This window comes from Onychostoma macrolepis, chromosome 01, assembly GCF_012432095.1.
Source record: "Onychostoma macrolepis isolate SWU-2019 chromosome 01, ASM1243209v1, whole genome shotgun sequence".
Lineage (NCBI taxonomy): Eukaryota > Metazoa > Chordata > Actinopteri > Cypriniformes > Cyprinidae > Onychostoma > Onychostoma macrolepis.
This window is the reverse complement of record NC_081155.1, coordinates 8,481,925-8,494,393: the sequence shown is the minus strand read 5'-3', so window position 1 is coordinate 8,494,393 and position 12,469 is coordinate 8,481,925. Positions and strand designations below refer to the sequence as shown.

General features: G+C 38.6%; 1 protein-coding gene across 1 annotated transcript in view; it reads right to left on the bottom strand.

Moving 5' to 3' along the window:
* The window catches only part of LOC131536115 (adhesion G protein-coupled receptor E3-like), a 218,827-nt gene that overhangs the window by 66,981 nt on the left and 139,377 nt on the right, over positions 1 to 12,469 (bottom strand). The window lies entirely within an intron of this gene.

Here is a 12,469-nt window from a genome sequence, read left to right as displayed (position 1 = left end):
AAAAAAAAAAAAAACGAGATTTTGGCTCGAATTTCGTTTTTTTGGTTCACGGGTAGAAAACGAATAAACAACTTCAAAATTAGTTTTTCCATTGTGGGCGGTCATGACACACCCCTTTCCACCGATTGGCCAACCAAATCTGAGCCCGTGACATCATCCTCAGTTCGTTCAGCAAAACAATATGCTGCGTTCACGCCATATCGTAATTACCGTAATTCCGAAATGACAACACGTGACGTTCAACTCGGGGCTGTTCATGTGAGAAGCACCTGGCTGCAGCCTGCAGATCGAGGCGGGGCTGCACCTTGGGCGGGGGCTGCACGTGTCGCCCCGCCCACAATACTTCTCATTGGTTAGTGGCAAAGTAATGATGTAGATCAAGGCGGGGCTGTATCTGGGGCGGGGCTGCACATCTCGTCCCGCCTACAACTTTTCTCATTGGTTAGTGGCGTCAATTCATAACGTCGATTCTAGCGGTTTTTCATTTACGCTGTTCTTGCTGCATGGTGAGTACAGGCGAGCTACATCACTTGTCTAATTTGTTTAATTACAATTTTTAATTCTAAAGTGGCGTTTAGTGTGTTGTTAAAAGGAAATGTGAAGTAGTTTCAAAATAAAATCGCATAACTTTACTCACTCAACCATGTCACGCAAGGTGTGAAGATCTGCTTTTAAAATAACCCGGTCTGCGTTTCCCAAAAGTATCAGACCTAATGCCGCCTTCACGTTCTATTGGAAATTTGATAATTCTCACTATTGAAGTTGTGTTTACGAAATGGAAGATCGTTCATGTTTACCTAGGAAACTAAATAATTCCGAGAGCACTTGAAGGCAGCATTAGAAACGTTAGTGTGTGTGGTTTTGGTGGGATTATGATTAGGATATAGTGTTCCCAAAATAAGCCCCTTAAAAAGAAATACAGTGGCAAAACTGAACCAGCAGAAGTAATATAGGACAAGTTCATATTAACAATAGCTATACAAATTTATTTTGTTTTTCAGTGAATAAAATGATTAAATGTAAAATATTTAGATTTTATTATTATTATTAATTAAACATCTATTAAAATAAACAGTAAACTACATTTAATAATAATAATTCAACAAAAAGTATGATTAAGTTTAACAGTCCTTGAAAGTAGAGCTCGTTTTTTATATTACATACACTGTAAAAAAATTAAATGTAAAAAAACAGTGAAATGCTTGGCAGCACAGGGTGCCAAACGTTTACCATTAATGGAAATAACGGTTAAAGAACGTCATTAAAAAAACAGTCAATGAATGGCAGAAGCAGCTGCCAAACAAAAACTGTAAAATTAAGGTACAACATCCTATTTTTTCTTAGTTTTTTTTTACTTTACAGGTATTGTCTGGATTATAATTGTGAAACATTCTCTGTGAAACTTTTTTTTGCAGTTAACCATCATCTAACAACAACATAAGTGCAAAAACTCATAACTACCGCTACATCAACAACTCCACAGTTACTGCTTTTAAATAAAGATACATTCAGCATAACATCTTGTTTCTTGGTCTTCTCCTGGACTGAAGCACAGACTCTACTCTTCAGCACAATGTTGACCCTACAAAACACAGACGACAGAAACCCTTTAAATCCCAAAAGAACATTAAACACTAACAGATCTCTCTAGATCTCAGCATCTTCACTTATTACAAACCAGTCTGACTTTATTTATTTCATACAAAACTTCTTATTGAGAATTAACAGAGGTTTCGATGTTGATGTTTTATTGAAATTAATCAAGTTTGGAGTCACCATTGTGGAGATAGGTGTTTGCTTTAGTTGGGCTTCTGACCCTTCAATTTTTAAACAATATTTTTTTCTGTGGCTGCTGTAACTGTGTGTTTCTAAAGCACATTTGTTACAGCAAAACCTGCAAGAAAAATTCTGATCAGATGAAGTGGTTTACGTACTGATGATGGTTTTGTCATCGTATAGTAGCCTAACTCACTAGCCTCATCAGAGATGTCTGAACATGTTAAATTTATTAATTTCATTTTGCTGTAGTGTTACAATTTTATTGCTTGAAAAGTGGCCGTGCTTTGATACTTTAGGGGTTGCAAAGTATTTTGAAGAAATTGCTTAGATGAGAGCACGTAGAGTCACAGACATCAAGAATCTGCATATGAACCTCAACAATGGTAACAATCTACAAAATATTCAGATCATCTCTGATCATCACAAAACAAGCTTTTTGTTGATTGTCACCATTGTTGAGATTCATGTGCTGATTCTTGATGTTTCTGTGAATCAAAACAATTTCTATATAATAATAAAAAAAATGAGTCTCTGACTACCATAACATCACAAAAACGCTGCATAAAAAAGACAAATAAAAAACATTAAAGGCTAACATACTCTGTGACAATACTCATGTGATCAGGCTTCTACATGATGATTAACTCTTCATCAATAAGTAACCAGGTTTACATGACCAAAGTAATTTCTCGCTAGCAAAGTCACAGCAGACAGCGAAAAGATGATATTATAAAGTGAAGGGTCAGAAGCCCAACTAAAGCAAACGCTTATCTCCACAATGGTGATTTCAAACTTTATTATTTTCAATAAAACATTGACATCTAAACCTCTGTTAATTCTCAATAAGAAGTTTTGTATGAAATAAATAAAGTCAGACTGGTTTGTAATAAGTGAAGATGCTGAGATCTAGAGAGATCTGTTAGTGTTTAATGTTCTGTTGCTGCCAGTCATGTGATGTTCAATTAATTAATTAGTTAATTAGTTAATTTTACAGTGAAGGTGTTTGATTGTAATAATTTATGAAATTGCTGTAAATTAACAGTGTTGTCAGCTTGTTTAAATAAGGAGATTTTAATTTAATTTAAAGGTTTTAGTTTGGCACCCTGTGCTGCCAGTCATTTGACCGTTTTTTTGTCTTTTGTTTTTCAGTGAAGGTGTTTGATCATAAAAATTCAGTAAATACCTGTAAAATAACAGTGTTTGTCAGATTATTTAAATAAGGATATTTTACTTTAATTTTAAGGTTTTTGTTTGGCAGCTGTTGCTGCCAGTAATTTGACCATTTTATCATCTAACGGTTTTGTTATTTTATTAATTACAGATTATTTTTGTAATTTTACATACATTTGTTTGTAATTTAAGAAAACAGAAAATATACTGTATAAAAATACAGTAGTTTTTCTGTATTAAAAATGTAAATTATTGTAATTTGTCATTAATTTCATAATCCTTAAAATAATAGCCAAGTAGTTAATTCAGAGATAATTTTACAGCGTTTTGAATGCAATTCAAAATAAAAGAAAACAACCTGAAAAAATCACAGTTATTTTCCATAAAATTACGTTTTTTTTTTTTTTTTACAGTGTACTGTTATGCTGCTATACAGTATATGCACTAGAGCAGGTGCCAAATCCTGCTCCTGGAGGACCACTGTCCTGCACTAAAAAACTGCACTAGTGAGTGCCCATTCTGCAATTACACCAGTATGCCACAGCTGATGTATTATCACATCAAAAATCACTTTCAGTGGGCAGTGAAACATCATGGTGAGTCTTTTGCTTATGTCACTTTAGTTTAATATGGTGCCGAACCAGCCATCAATGCACTGTGCATGCTTCTGATTTATTGCTTGTGAATTTGTAGTAGAATGTTTAATTTTAAGGCTCAGGTAAACTTCATTTTCTGCATTCCGCACATTGACCTTGGGTCTTTGTTGCTCAAATCACAAAAAAATGTGCTTGCACATGGATGGTGCTGATGAAAATTCTGTCTTGCGACTGTCCACCGTCCAGAGCAAAAAGAGCAAACAAGTGAAGGTTCAATTTTGGCAATTTTCAACAAACTTATTTTCTTTTTTTACCCTTTCAGATTTCACCATTTTAAAATATGGTCCAAATTTGCTGAAGCACATTGCCACCCATGCTTCACCACCAATCCAGCCTCGGTCTTCCTCCTCGGTCCAGCAGCCGCAGCCTCAATCTTCCTCCTCAGTCCAGCAGCCGCTGCCTCAGTCTTTTGTGTTTGGAGTTCACACAAAAGATGAAGACAATGACTGGTAACCAAACAGTTGGTGGTCCCCATTGACTTCCATTGTATTGGGGGGAAAAAATACTATGGAAGTATATACATGTACAGTCAAAGACCAAAATTTTCATTTTTGGGTGAACTATCCTTTTACGCAGCTCCTTGGCTGAAGTATACTTACTTTTGTAGATGTGCTTGCAGTGTTCAGAATGTTAATACTCAGCTGTTGTTGTATTTATTATTACATGTATTTATTATAACAGTTTCTTCCCCCAGGCAATCCAACTTATGAACAGTTATGCAATAACAATGTGCAATGACCTTACATTTATTTGCTACCACATCCATCCTTGTACATCCCTGTATCACCTTTTATTCCATCCCATGTTATCTATTGCACAGCTGTATCTACAATCATTTATGTTTCACTTATTATTATTATTTTTTTGTTTATTTATATTTATATCCCAGTCAACATGTGAGGTCACGCGATGATCACAGTGACATCACACCATTCTCATACAGTGACAATCACAGTGTGAGTAATATATGAGCTCATTGTGAACTCAAAATGTTGAGCAGGTTGAGAGGAAGCAGATCAAATATTAGTCACCGGGGGGGCATTCTACTTCCTGTTTCTCAACACTATCACAGAGATATCACAGTGCTCTCACATGATGAGCTCATGAGTGCACGCCCAGGTAACAGATTTCTGTTATAAGATACAACTGAAACATACGTTACCATCGTGGTGAGTAGTGTTTTCTTTAGTTGGGCTCTTGACCCTTGACTTTATAACATTATATATTTTTGGGGGCTGCTGTAACTGTGTTTGTAAAGCACATTTGTTATGGCAAGAAAAACCAAAAAGAGACTGCAACCAGGTGATATTGGTTTGTTGCTGATGATTGCAAAGCAGCCATCACCTATGCTCAATATACAGTCTCGGTGAGGTTTTATTAATTAACACTTTCTAAATAAAATAGTTCTGTGTTTATATAGTATAGGATCCAGCAGTCTCATAATCAGTTATGAAGGATTATAAAAGCATAAGACACAAACATTATTAACTACCCTCTCATTTAAAAACAAGTGAGACATCAAGAATCGGTGTATGAATCTCAACAATGGTGACAATCAAAAGCGTCATGCTGCAATGCATGCTGGGTGCCTAGTCTCTGTGCAGTGAGTGCACTTTGACCTCACATTAGTATGAGCACACAGTGAGGGCGCTGTGAGGTTACACTTTTAGCTCACTGTTACCTCACATTGTGACCTCATCACGAGTATCCTGTGAGATCATGGTGACATCACTGTGAGATCAAATTGTTGACTGGGATATGTGTATTTTTTTTTATTCTCATCTTATTTTTATTGTCTGTGTGTCATTGTTATCTCTGTAAACTGGAAGCTTATGACACTAAAACAAATTCCTTGTATGCACAAGCATACTTGGCAATAAAAGCTCTTTCTGATTCCGATTCTGAAGAAAGTGTGTAAAGGATGTTAATGTTTAACCAGAGATTTTAATTTACAAAAAGATGTGTTATATACAGATGTACAAATTTCACCTTTCTTTATCAGAATTAAACTTTCATACCTAAATAAATAACAAGGAAATAATTGTCTTGGCATGTTATTCATATACAAACAATGCTGTTTTTTTTACCATAAGCTTTTCATTGTCAAGTAAATCCCAAAATTATTAATTTGTTAACAATATGGTTCATTAGTTGACATGAACTAATAATGAACTGCACTTATACAGCATTTATTAATCTTTGTTAATGTTAATCTCAACATTTACTAATACATTATTAATCTTGCTAACATTAGTTAATGTTCTGTTAACTAACATAAACAAACAATAAACAACTGCATTTTCAATAACTAACGTAAACGAAGATTAGTATACAGTAACAAATGTATTGCTCACAGTTAGTTCATGTTAGTTAATACATTAATGTTTAATGAACCGTATTGTAAAGTGTGACCATTCATTTTAATAACATCTTAAGACATGACACTTGCTGAGAATATTTAACTTTTATTTAAATGTTAATAATACATGTAACAGTAAAGCATATACTGAAATTAAAATAAAAAAACGACCATAAATAACTTATAAGTGGTAAATGACCAATGCACATGAATAGAAATAACTTAAAACTTACGTTGTAAATAAACTATATTCGTTGACATTGCGATTGCAATGTGACAAGTCAAAAGCAGTACTTGGATTCTTGCTTGGAAATGTACATAATGAAACGTTTTTCAAAAATTAACAAATTTACAATGTATTGTTTAATACTATATATTTTTACCAGGTATAAGTAATTAATGGTTTCACAGTTTTGTTTTATATAATTAAGTATTAATACCATGTAGGCCTATTGTTTCAACCGCATTTCCTATTTACCGCGGCGTCGACGTCAATACATTGCCACTAACCAATGAGAATCATTGTGGGCGGGGCGACACGTGCAGCCCCTTCCCAGGTGCAGCCCCGCCTCGATCTGCAGGCTGCAGCCGGGTGTACTTGGCTTCATGTTCTCCAACTGGGGATTATCTGTTTCTATAGCGACAGTCAACAAAATGAGCCCGCGAAAGAATGTTGAGAACAACAACAAAATAACAGTACGAACACGGTATGTTTTTTTATAGTACATTATAGTATCTATATACATGCATCTATTTTCCTCTTTTTTTAGAGCATTAATATAGCTTTCTTTGAAAGCGCCGGCATTTTTCTTTGGTTCCGCGTTAGGTGTAGCGGTCACGTGGTACAAGCCGTAGCTTTCAGAAAGCTCCCAGTTCACAAGTTGTAATTACAAGTTCTGCGAGGACGTGAACGCTTTTTACAAGTTGGTATCTTGTAATTACGGTTATTACGATATGGCGTTGTAACCACCCAGAGTTTGGTTATCATGTTTTTTTTGTATGTCATTCTACTCCCGTGCTCTAGGGGAGCTAGGTAGCCTGCTCCTCAGTATTTAGCCAGGTAAGAGGGGAGAAGAAGTGAGTATGTTTTTTTCTCTCATGGTTCACCCAAGGCACAAGAGGTCAGATTGAGAAACTGTGGTTTTAAGCTCAATCAATATCCAGAGGACAGCGGTATTCAAGGCCTCACTTCATTGTTCGGCGGTTGGGGTTCTTTTGGATTAACTACTTCTTTGGATTACTTCATTTACGGGACATTTCATCACTGCACGGGACAATTGACTCTAAGCAATACCTCATAGGGATCACTCTACAAACTACATGACAATGGTCATATAAGGTTTTCTTTTTCTTTCAACTGCATTCCTAAAAGTCAGAGCTAGTATTGTGGTAGGGTGTATTTTTCCTTTTGTTTGCTATTTTGATTTCTTTGGATGGGTTTTGTTTATGTAAATATATTTTTCCTGATCTTTCAAGTTTGGTGTTTGATTTGTTTGTTTAAAAGCAAGTTTGGTCGGTGGGTCCCTCCCTCTAATTATCTTGTAGTTCGCCTCTCTAGGGTGTTCATAGGGAGACCGTTACAGATTGGCGCCCAAACAGGGACCATCAGGCCAAAAAATTCTTAACTTGAGTTTTTTTTTCCAGTTTCTTTGTCACTTAGAGCCCTATCGCCGTCATCGTCATCTGCAATGGATGGGGATGAAGTCATACCTAGTGCAAGTTTTACCTCTGAATCTTTCACTGCCAGAAGAGAACCAATGAGAGATTTGATAAACACCTTCAGTGACTTATATATTGACTCTGATGAGGAAAGCGAAAGAGCTATGGATAATGTTCCTGAGGATGACTCTCCTTTTCCTCCTCCACCACCACCACTGGAAACAAATGGAGAAACAGAACACAATCCATGCTTTTCAGTTACAGCTCTGAATGACCGAATTACAGCTTTGGAAAACCAGATGGCAGACATATGTCAGATGGTGAGTGAGCAAGTTTCTAGTAACGAGTTTGTTAAGCAATGTAAAAAGATTGAAGATAGGATGTCATATCATGTTCAACGTGAGTGTGAAAGGGTTAAACAACAGATGGATATGTTAGTCAAGGACCTGGGTCAATCTATGGTAGATTGCTTGAAAAGAAGAGATCGGCAATTGGAGCAAAAATTTCAAGGGTTGAGACTATCTTCATCTACCCCATTAATCCCAAAAACTGATCCTCTAGTTAGTGATAGCGCCACACCACCTAGCAACCTGACATATAATTTACCGTCCAGCCATGTTCATAACCAAACCAACCAGTCTGCAATTCAGTATAACCCTCCAGTAAAACTTGACTTCCCAATTTCAGCAATACCCTTGAAGATGATCCAGTTTCATTCATTGAACGTTGTGAAGATTACCTTGCTGTTCGTCCACTCAGGGATGATGAAATTCTAGCCTCCCTCTCAGCTGTACTGAAAGGAACCGCCAAAGATTGGTGGATGGCAGAGAGGAGAAGTGTGGCCAAATGGAAGCAATTCAAGGAGAGATTCCTGCACTCATTTTTAAGCGAAGACTACCGGGAGGTGGCAGCCAGGAAACTGCTGGAAAGGAAGCAAGGTGCTAAAGAGAGTTTCAGGGACTTTGCTTTTCAATATCGTGCTTTATGTCTACGATGGAAAAAGGATATGTCCGAGAAGGAGGTGGTACAATCCATCCTGAGGAACTGCAATCCGCGACTCGCCAGTTTATTACGAGGAACTGTCAAGGATGTAGGAGAGTTAGTCAGGATTGGAACACAAATTGAAAGAGACTTTGATGAGTCTAGGAGGTATTGGAGTCAAGTTAATGGTGAGGAACAGAAAAGGAAAACGTCCACTGTTCAAGAACCTCAGCGCAAGTTACCACAGGCTGGCAATCGAATTGTGCTACTTGACCAAAGCCCAGACCATCACGCCTACAAGAACCTCTCCCTTCCCATAATCATCAGAGACAGTTATATCATCGCCATAGTTGACACTGGAAGTACATTCTCACTAATTCAACAATCGTTGTGGAAGCAGTTAAGCCCTCGGGAAGAATGTCAACCTAGTGGGGGTCAATCATTCCTGTTGGCTAATGGGCAGAGACAAAATTCCTTGGGCAAAGTGAGTTGGAGGTGTGAGATTCAAGGACAGTCTGTGTATGTGACTTTCTTCATTATGCAAGATTCCGATCTAACTGTTCCAGTTATTCTAGGAATTGACTTTCTGTTGGAGTCCGGGATGGTGTTGGATTTTCGCAAAGCCGAGTACAGAATGCCTGCAATACCAGAACCAAAAACTTTTCCTTTTCAACAGCACGATATTCAATCATCTACCTATTTCTACCTTGCACTACCTGGGTCTACTTGTAATGACGAAACTCTCCAACAGATTCACAAGTTAGCCCAAGCAGCAGATGCAGGTCTCACCACTCAGAAGGAATTAAAGGATCTTATGGTACATTGGTCTACTGTGTGCACTCAGCAGATTGGTAGAACAAATTACATCAAGCACAGCATCATAACGGTTGACGAAGTTCCCGTAAGAAAACGTGCTTACAAGGTCTCTATGGAGAAGCAGAAATTCATCGATTCACAAGTACAAGAACTTCTGGACAAAGGAATTATCCAACCGTCTACTTCGCCATGGGCCTCGCCGGTGGTTATAGTTCAGAAGAAAGATGGAGGTTCCAGATTCTGTATAGATTATCGAGGCCTTAACTCCAAAACGCATTTGGATGCTTACCCCATGCCTCAAATACAGGATATCCTAGAGAGTCTCCATGAATCCACCGTCTTCAGTACACTAGATTTAAAAAGTGGCTACTGGCAACTAGAAATGGATAAGGACAGCATTAAAAAAACGGCTTTTGTCACATCTGCAGGGTTGTATGAATTTCTGTGTCTACCGTTCGGCCTGAAAACGCTGCCGCATCCTTCCAGCGGTTGATGGAACAGGTACTACGGGGAGTGCGAGGAAAATGTTGCATGGTATACATTGATGATATCATTGTTTATTCAAAAACCATTCCAGAACATCTTCAGCATCTCCAACAAGTTTTCAAATGTCTCCATAAAGCAGGTCTCACCCTCAATCTGAAAAAATGCAACTTTATCCAGAAATCGCTTTCATTCCTCGGACATATCATGACACCTGAAGGAATAAAAATGACCCAGCCAAAATTTCAGCAGTTGAATCATTTCCCATACCCCAAACCATCAAAGACGTGCAAAGGTTCCTAGGTTTAGCAGGATGATATCATCGTTTCATTCCCCAATTCTCCGAAAAAGCAGCTCCGTTACATGCCCTGAAACAGAAGAATGCCTCATGGGAATGGACGGAGCAATGTCAACAAGCTTTTAACACAATTAAACAAGACCTTGTACAAGCTCCAGTTTTAATCACCCCTGACTTTTCTAAATCTTTCAGAGTACAAACCGATGCCAGTGATATTGGTGTTGGAGCTGTTCTCACCCAGGAAGTGGATGGAGAAGAACACGTAATCGCCTATGCATCTCGTTTGCTGAGAGGAGCAGAGAAAGCTTATTCGGTATCGGAAAAAGAGTGTCTGGCAGTAGTGTGGGCTGTCGAGAAATGGAGACAGTATCTGGAAGGAAGGTTGTTTGAAGTAATAACGGATCATGCAGCTTTGACCTGGGCATTTCAGCATCCGAAACCCTCCTCACGCCTCATACGATGGACTATAAGACTGCAAGGTTTTCATTTCACGGTGAGATATAGGAAAGGCCAGTGCAATGTAGTACCAGACGTGCTATCAAGAAGTCTCAACACTCCTCAAGACACGTTACTCATTGCTACTGCAACCAAAACCATTTTACCGCCATGTGACCTACCAGTCGACCTCTCACAAATTGCCACCGCTCAACAGCACGATGATGAAGTTCAAGACTTAGTCACTAAGGCAGGCAAACAGACCCTTGATGTGGCCAGGGTTCACTATGTTCTTGAGAATGGTTTGCTATTTCGCAGTGTACCTGATGGCAAAAAAGGTCAAAAACTTCAACTAATCATTCCCTCTACCCTAAGACAACAATTCTTACAATATGCTCACGACAATCCACTGAGTGGTCATTTGGGAAAGCTCAAAACCTTATTTAGGCTCCTTGAGACAGTGTATTGGCCTAGCATCAGAGCAGATGTGTGGAAGTGTTGTAAAGAGTGTAAAACCTGCCAAAAACACAAGCCATCTCTGACTAAAACCTCAGGTCTCCTACAAAGCACTCCTGTAGTTGAACCTGGATTCATGTTGGGAGTAGATCTCATGGGTCCCTTCCCAAAGAGCATCAAGCAACATGAATATCTTTTAGTTGTTGTTGATTATTTCACCAAATGGGTAGAGTTGTTTCCTTTGAGGACTGCAAAAGCACCTCACATTGCAAAAATCTTAATAGAGGAAATCTTTACCAGATGGGGAACTCCAGCTCATCTTGTATCGGATAGAGGGACACAGTTTACCTCTCATCTTATCGACCTAGTATGCAAACAATGGGGAGTAGTTCAAAAATTAACCACCGCCTACCACCCTCAGACAAATCTAATGGAACGAGTCAACAGAAACTTGAAAACAATGATTGCGTCTTATGTGGGGGATCAACACCGACAGTGGGATAAGTGGTTGGCTGCATTCAGATATGCCATTAACTCCGCCTGGCATGAAAGCACGGATTTACACCTGCAGAAGTAGCATTAGGACGTAAACTGAAAGGACCGATGGAAAGAGCCCTTCAACCGTTGCCTGACCCTGACAGCCCAGCCTACCCTATATTGGAAAGGCAGAAGGAACTCGTCAGCTTGGTGAGGGAGAATGTAGAACGAGCTCAGACTAAACAGAAGAAATACTACGACCAACGTCACAAACCAACTCAATTCCAAGTTGGAGACATGGTATGGGTACGAACTCATCCCCTGTCCAGAGCAGATGATGGTTTTATGGCAAAACTGTCCCCTAGGTGGAAAGGTCCCGCCAAGATTGTAAAGAAATTGGGCCCAGTTAATTATCAAGTCTCTCTTGTGTCTAATCCAGATACTTTTGATACATATCATGTTCAACACCTGAAGCTTTGTCATGGGTATGTTAAATCTTCCACTGAGGGAGGAGGTATGTAACCACCCAGAGTTTGGTTATCATGTTTTTTTTGTATGTCATTCTACTCCCGTGCTCTAGGGGAGCTAGGTAGCCTGCTCCTCAGTATTTAGCCAGGTAAGAGGGGAGAAGAAGTGAGTATGTTTTTTTCTCTCATGGTTCACCCAAGGCACAAGAGGTCAGATTGAGAAACTGTGGTTTTAAGCTCAATCAATATCCAGAGGACAGCGGTATTCAAGGCCTCACTTCATTGTTCGGCGGTTGGGGTTCTTTTGGATTAACTACTTCTTTGGATTACTTCATTTACGGGACATTTCATCACTGCACGGGACAATTGACTCTAAGCAATACCTCATAGGGATCACTCTACAAACTACATGACAATGGTCATATAAGGTTTT